We start from the raw sequence: 7,606 nt of genomic DNA on the forward strand, positions 1-7,606 counted from the left end.
ACTGGGGAGAATCACTCTATCCAATGATAAGACTTATTATATAGCTACAGTAAATTGAGGCAGTGTGATATTAGAGGAATGAGAGATACAGATCAAAGGAAACAAATAGAGAACCCAGAAATAGACCAACACAAATACGCCCAACTGATTTTTGACAAAGGTGTAAAACAATTCAATAGAATAATAGCATTTTCAAAACATGGTGCTTGAACAATTGAATATCCACAGGCAAAAAAAAAAAAAAAAAAAAAAAAAGAACTTCAACCCAAACATCACACCAGATACAAAATTTAACTGAAAATGAATCATGGGCTTAAGTATAAAATGTAAAACTATGAAATTTTTAGCAGAAAAACATAAGAGAAAATCTTTGGGACCTCAATCTTGCTGAAAAGATCTTAAACTAGACACCAAAAAACATGACATCCATAATGGAAAAAAAACATTATTAACTGGACTTCACCCAAACTAAAAATTATTGTGCTGAAATAGAGCATGTTACAAGGATGAAAAGACAAGCAATAGACTTGGAGAAAATATTTGCAAACCACATATCCAACAAATAATTGGTATCTAGAATATGTAAGGAATTCTGAGAACTCTACAGTAAAAAACAAACGATCCAATTAGAAAATGAGAAAAAGACATGAATAGAATCTCACCAAAGAAGACATACAGATGGCAAAGTAGCACATGAAAAGATGTTCAACATCATTAACCATTAAGGGAATGCAAATGAAAACCACAATAAGCTACCATTATATACTCATTAGAATGGGTAAAATATAAAATAGTAATACCAAATGTTGGCAAACATGTGGAAAATTGGATCTGTCATACAATGTTGCTGGGAATATAAAATAGTAAGGCTCTGGAAATCATTCTGATGGTTTCTTATAAAACTAAACATGCATTTACCATATGACCCCAGAAGCACACTCTTGGGCATTTATCCCAGAGAAATGAAAACATGTTCACACAAAAACCTGTACATGAATATTCGTAGCAGCTTTATTCATAATAGCAAAAGCAGGAAACAACCCAATTGTCCTTCAATTAGCGATTGTATACACAAACCTGGTACATCCATCCAGTGGAATACTACTCAACAATAAAAAGTAACCAACTATTAATATACACAGCAACTAGGATGGACCTCAAGGGCATTTCACTTGGTGAAAAAAGTCAATCCCCAAAGGTTACATATTATAGGGTTCCATTTATATAACATTCTCAAAATGCCAAAACTATAGAGATTGAGATTAATCATTGCCAGGGTATACGGACGGAGCAGGGAGCTGAGAATATAAAGGGGGAGCACTTTTGAGATAACTGAACAGTTTTATATCTTGACTGTGGTGGTTGTTACACAAATCTATACATGGGGTATAACTGTATAGAGCTACATGCACTCACGAAAATGAATGTGTGTAAAAAGTGATGACAACTGAATATGGTCTGTAGTCCAGTTAACAATACTGTACCAATATCAATTTCCTGGACTTGATATTTTATGGTAATTACATAAGATACTGTCATTGGGGGAAGCTTGGTGACAGGCACTTGAGCCTCTCAGTACTGCTTCTGCAACTTCCTATGAGGCCATAATTATTTGAAAACAAAAAGGGGGACTTCGCTGGTGGTCCAGTGGTTAAGACTCCAGGCTTCCAATGCAGGGGGTATGGGTTCAATCCCTGGTCAGGGAACTAAGATCCCACATGCCTCACGGCCAAGAAATAATAATAATTAATAAAAGTATATAAAATGTAGCATTAAAATGTTTTTTTAAAAATAAATAAAAACAAAAAGGTTTTTTTCAAAAGCTACTGTGGGATTTCCAGAGTTTCAAAAAGTAGCCTTGGTGACTTTAATTACTAGAATCATTCTGTGCTAGTTCCTTTTCAGGCATAGCTGGAGTAGTTTAAAAATTCCTTTTCCTTTTGGCAAGTTTTGCAAACATGTGCTCAAAGGAAGTGCATTAGTGCTTCTTTTTAAAATTTGACAGCTTTTTTATTATACAGTTTAAAATAAAATTACATGCACATGGTAAAAAAAGATCCTAAGAAAAAAAAAGATCACTACTATGTTTTTAGACCCTAAAGACTTTCTCTTATATAGGTTATAGATCTACCAATATTTACTATATTCAAAATCAAAACTGAAAATATCTAAAAACATTAATTCATTAAATAACAATAAATGCACATGTTAACATAAACACCATATTTTATTAAAATAACTATTTTCCAAAACAAAAACTAATTTAGAAATATTTTATATTTTTGAAAATCCCTGTAATGCCTTAACACAAGACAGCTAGACTCTCATATTTGCTTCATCATTGTGATATGATTGTGGTTATTTTGGTTGATGTGTATGAAGAAAATCCAACCTTATGGAGATATGTAGTGGGGCAAAGGAGGATTTCCCAGAACTTTGAATGTGTCTTAGGTGTCAGGTGTCTCCAGGGTCCCTAGACCACACCTGGAGAACCACTGTGCTGGAGATACATACTGAAATATTTACAAAAGAAATGTTAGGATGTCTGAAATTTGCATTAAAATACTCCAACACACACACATACACACGTCAATTCTCATTATACATGGTAGTCATGTTCAATAAAATTACCTTGAGCAGTGAAGTAGCAAATGTTGAGTCACTGCTCCTAGCAGACAGACAGGGTGAGAGGTTCCTGCAAGCCCCTGGTCACATTCTCATCAACCAATCAACATATAACCTTGTTTCACTTGTGTTTCTGTTTAAAGACACCTTATTTTATATTTCTTAAAACAATGAATTATATGCACTGGTTTTTTAAAAATAAATAAATTTATTTATTTTTGGCTGCATTGGGTCTTCGTTGCTGCACGTGGGCTTTCTCTAGTTGTGGCGAGCAGGGGCTACTCTTCATTGCAGTGTATGGGCTTCTCATTGCAGTGGCTTCTCTTGTGGTGGAGCACGGGCTCTAGGCATGTGGGCTTCGGTAGTTGTGGCACACGGGCTCAGTATTTGTGGCTCACGGGCTCTAGAGCACAGGCTCAGTAGTTGGGGCACAGGGGCTTAGTTGCTCCGCAGCATGCGGGATCTTCCCAGACCACGTCTCGAGCCCACGTCTCCTGCATTGGCAGGTGGGTTCCTAATCACTGTGTCACCAGGGAAGTCCCTGCACTGTTTCTTTATAATACCAAGAAGGGTCTAACATTTTCCTGACCCAGGTAACATGACCTTAAATTTCTTTGGCTCTCAGCCTCACAAAAATGTTGTTTACTATGCTTTGTAAAGTTTGGTTGTCATCTTATGAACCCACAAATTTAGCCGCTTTTCCATCTTTGCCATAGCTTCACCGCACACAAATGGTATTTTAGTGATTTCTGGAGTGGCGTCACATATAGGTCAGCAAATTTCCTCTTCCCTTTTCTGGATGTACCGTATTGTTAAATCAATATATTGAACTCACAGTCAACATCACTAACTCATGCCTGAATGAAGCTTATCCAATGCATGCATTTTCTCTGTAAGGTACATCACAGCCTTCTTGCTGTGTCAGCTTCTGAACTCTGTTCACTCCTTTATATTCATTGAGGGTTATGGCATCCCAATTAATTTCTTCTTTTCCACCCTTAAGTTTTTCCATTACCTAAAGTAATTTCAAGTTCCATGTTTTTACTCATCCAACACCCTCTCACTCCCCTGATCATCTTGTCTCCAACGACCTTCTTTCATGGTCATACCCTGAACTTTGTGATCACCTAGAACTCTTTATTCTTGAAACAGTGAACTTTAGTTTACTCCTGTCTCTCCAGCTGATTCTCTCTCTTATCCCCACTGCATTAACTCTTCAACCTTATGAAGACCTCCTTGATCCATCCATTTGCCTCCCAGCATGGCTTCCCATTTCCTTGTTTTTTACTCTATATCTTATAATCAATCGCTTCAACCTCTCTGACCAATATTCTCAGCAAACCTTGCCCCCAAGATATCAGCTCTGAATCCACACAAGGATTGTCTTTTCTATCTTATGCTATGGGTTCTAAGAACTGATAATGAAAATATCATGGATATAATGATTAGTATTCTCTCGTTTTTGTGGTTTTTCAATCTAATACCACCTGGAAATCCTCCCACAAAACGTCAGTCAGTTCCTGCTCTCACTTCCCACAATAGCTCTTCCAAATCTTCATCACTATCCTCAAGCCCAAAACCTATTCCTGCTCCCAAAATTCTCAGTACACAGAATAAACTCTTTGTTAACAGGAAAAATGGAACTAAAGATGTGAATTCTAGTCACATCCTGGTCTAGGTAAAGTGAGTAAGTGAAAGAAAGTACCACAGTCAACCAATTCTTGGGAGATCCATTACTGTCTAACCAACCTTCATATACTCTCTTATGTCCAGTACATGGGAAAGCCTGAGATTTTTAAAGATTCAGAGGAGGGAAGACATCTCCTATTTTAGAGATTAAAGTGCCCCACTACCCTTATGTCTAACATCAGCTCCTCTATTGGAGTTTTGGATCTCATCCCTTCCCTTCTCAGAAATCTCATGCACCAGTCATCACCATTAGCTGTGAACATTCTCAAGTCCCTACTATCTTTAAAAAATCCTACCACAATCTTATGAGACCTTCCAGCTGCCATCTGATCTTTCCCTTTCCAAGCTTATTGGAAGTATAACATGCATTTACAATCTCTATTACTTCAATGCCCAGTGTTCCAGTTATATATTGCTGTGTAATCAACCACCCACAAACTTGGGATTGAAAACAATAATCATTTTATTATTGCAATGAATGGGTGGTTGAGAAATTTGGGCAAGGCTTACTGGACAGTTTTACTGCCCCACGGGGCATCTACTGGAGCCACTCAGTGGCATCCAGCTGGCGGCTAGGTTGATCTGGTGGAGCCAAGATGGTTCTGGTTTCCTTTATGCTTGGCGTCTTGGTGGGGATTTCTGGAACCCTGGGTGCAGCCGGGCTTCTCTCTCTCTCTCTATGTCATCTCACAATTTCTCCATGTGGTCTCTCTAGTAGGGTGATCAGACTTCTTAAATGATTGCTCGGAGTTCCAAAAGACCAAGGCAAAAGTTACAAGGCTTCTTATGACCTACTCTCATAAGTCAAGCACCATCACTTCCCTGCATTCTATCAGTTAAACTTAGTTAGAGACTTTACCAGATTCAAGACTAGGGGACTATACAGGAGTATGATTACTGGAAGGAATGGTTAACAGAAAACACATGTTAAAGTCTACCACACCCGTGCACTCCTCAAACTGCAATCTGGCAACACTCCTTGCCACTCCACCAAAACTGCAATTTCTGAGGTAAAGACCTCTTAGTTGTTAAATCCAATGCCTGCTTTTCAGTACTTGCTTTTTCTGCTGAACTGGACCCTACTGACCACTAACTCCTTCAAGAAATTCTCCTCCCCTGACTTTTGTATACGACTTTTCCTTGTTTGTCTTTAATTTTTCTGACTGTTTCTCAGTTTCCTAAAGTGACTAATTTCTAATGCTCTTATGCTCTCTTATGATAACTACTGGGCTTTGTTATCAGTTCTCTTCTCACCCTGTACATGCTATTTGGTTACATCATCTAGACCTATGGCCTCATCTATCATTTATCCACTGGAAATTCTCCATTATATATCTCCATCCCAGATCTCTCTCCAGTCCTCAGACTCAGATGTACTCTGACTGGATGTCCCACAGGTACCTCAAACATGGCCAAAGCTGAATTCATCTTCCCCCTTAAACTTGCTCTCTTTCTTACATCCTCTATTTTGTATTGACCATCCTTCCAGATGCCCAAGGCAGAAATCTGGAAGTCATCCTTAACTCTACCCTCTAATTCTACCTCATATACTTTATCACCAATCCCCAACCATTCAACCTGCTAAAAAGTTTTGCAATTTATCTACTCTTCTCCATCCCAGACACTAGATCTGGCAGAGGACTGGGTAGGGGCCTTGGCCTCTCATTCTGATCTATGACGTATACAGAAGTTACATTTACTACAATAAACTCAGATAATTTTTTTTAAAGAGGAGGTGACTAAGAGATATCAGGACAGGGGATATTTAAAAAGTGAATCTCTTTATGGAAAAAGGCACTCAGGTTTGTGGCAGCAGGACCCTGCCTGTCCAGAGTGAACTCATTTTAGCTCATGGGAAAGCCCAGGTGGGGGCTTATCAAGCTTCTCATACCTCCAAACTTGTCATCCTGAAACTTCATTACATTTAGCTTATCCGGTTATAAAACTGCCTTTTTCAAGTCACATCATTGAGAGCTAACACCTGGATATAATCTGGGTATAATTTCTTATTACCTGACTAGAAGAGTCTTGCTACATTGGCCACAGGTCATACAGTAGTGACCAGGCAGGTTCTGGCTTCCAGTAAATGACCAAGTAGCTTCTATCAAGCCACCTTTCCTTTTTCCTTCAGATATAACAACAATATACTCTGGACAAAATATTAAAAAACAACTACCTGAAAGTATTGACAAACAACCTGAAGCATGCAGAAACTGGGAAAGAAACTACACTTAAAGGATAGGATTAGAACTAGGTGAGATTCCCAATTTTTAAGGCTTTTAGCCACAGAGCAGGTCCCAATCAGTGACCGGATAGGTTGTAAAACTGAGTCTTTACCGGGAGACAGAATTCAGGATTTCAGCAGCTGGAGCCTATGGAGGTAAAATACTGGAATGGAGAGATCTTGACAGGTGGAGCCCTAAATTCTGTGTATAAACTCTAACTCTCTGGCCAACTTCTGAACCCTGCATGCACAGGGCAGTCTCCAAATAGCTCAGATAAAACTAAAACCACTGAAGAGAAATTTCAGCTGGTACTTACTGCAGGGGAAATTGAGTATAGAGTTTGAGTTCTGTCAAGTTGACTACATGCTAAAACAGAAAAAATCAATACTCTTCAGAAGGACACAATGGAATCCAGATTCTCCAGAACATGTCCTCTGACAAATCCAAATGACCAGGCATATTGGAAACAGAAAAATGTGACCCATACTGAAGAAAAAAGGTAATAAATGAAGACTAGCCCCCAAGATGATGTAGATGTTGGAATTAACAGAGAGGAGTTTTTAAGCAGCTATTATACCTATGTCCAAGGATACAGAGGAAAACATGCTCAAAATGAACAGCAACCTGTTGCATTCCGTCCAGGTAGAGATGATCAATATGTAGATATGGGCAACTGATTCAAGGTGTAGAAGAGACATGGCAAGACTGGCCAGGAGCTACAGTACCCACTGACATCCCCTTAGTTCAGATTCTCATTGTTTCTCATGTAGACTATTAAAACAGTCTCATAAATTATCTTTCTGCTTCTGGTTACTATTTACTATGACCCTCCCCCCCACACACAGACCCTAAGCACATCTACATTGATTCCAGAATTAACTTTTAGAATACAGCTTTAATCAGGACTTTATTGGTTGCGAGTGACAGAAACACAACTTTGACTTGAACACAAGAGGGAATTTATTGGAAGTCTCACATAATCATACAAAGGGCAAGGATGTGGATGGGCCTCAAGGACAAAACCAGAGACTTGAACACTAATAGGAATTTACAGCTCATCCTGCATG

The sequence above is a fragment of the Kogia breviceps genome, unplaced genomic scaffold (assembly GCF_026419965.1).
Source record: "Kogia breviceps isolate mKogBre1 unplaced genomic scaffold, mKogBre1 haplotype 1 scaffold_394, whole genome shotgun sequence".
Taxonomy (NCBI): domain Eukaryota; kingdom Metazoa; phylum Chordata; class Mammalia; order Artiodactyla; family Physeteridae; genus Kogia; species Kogia breviceps.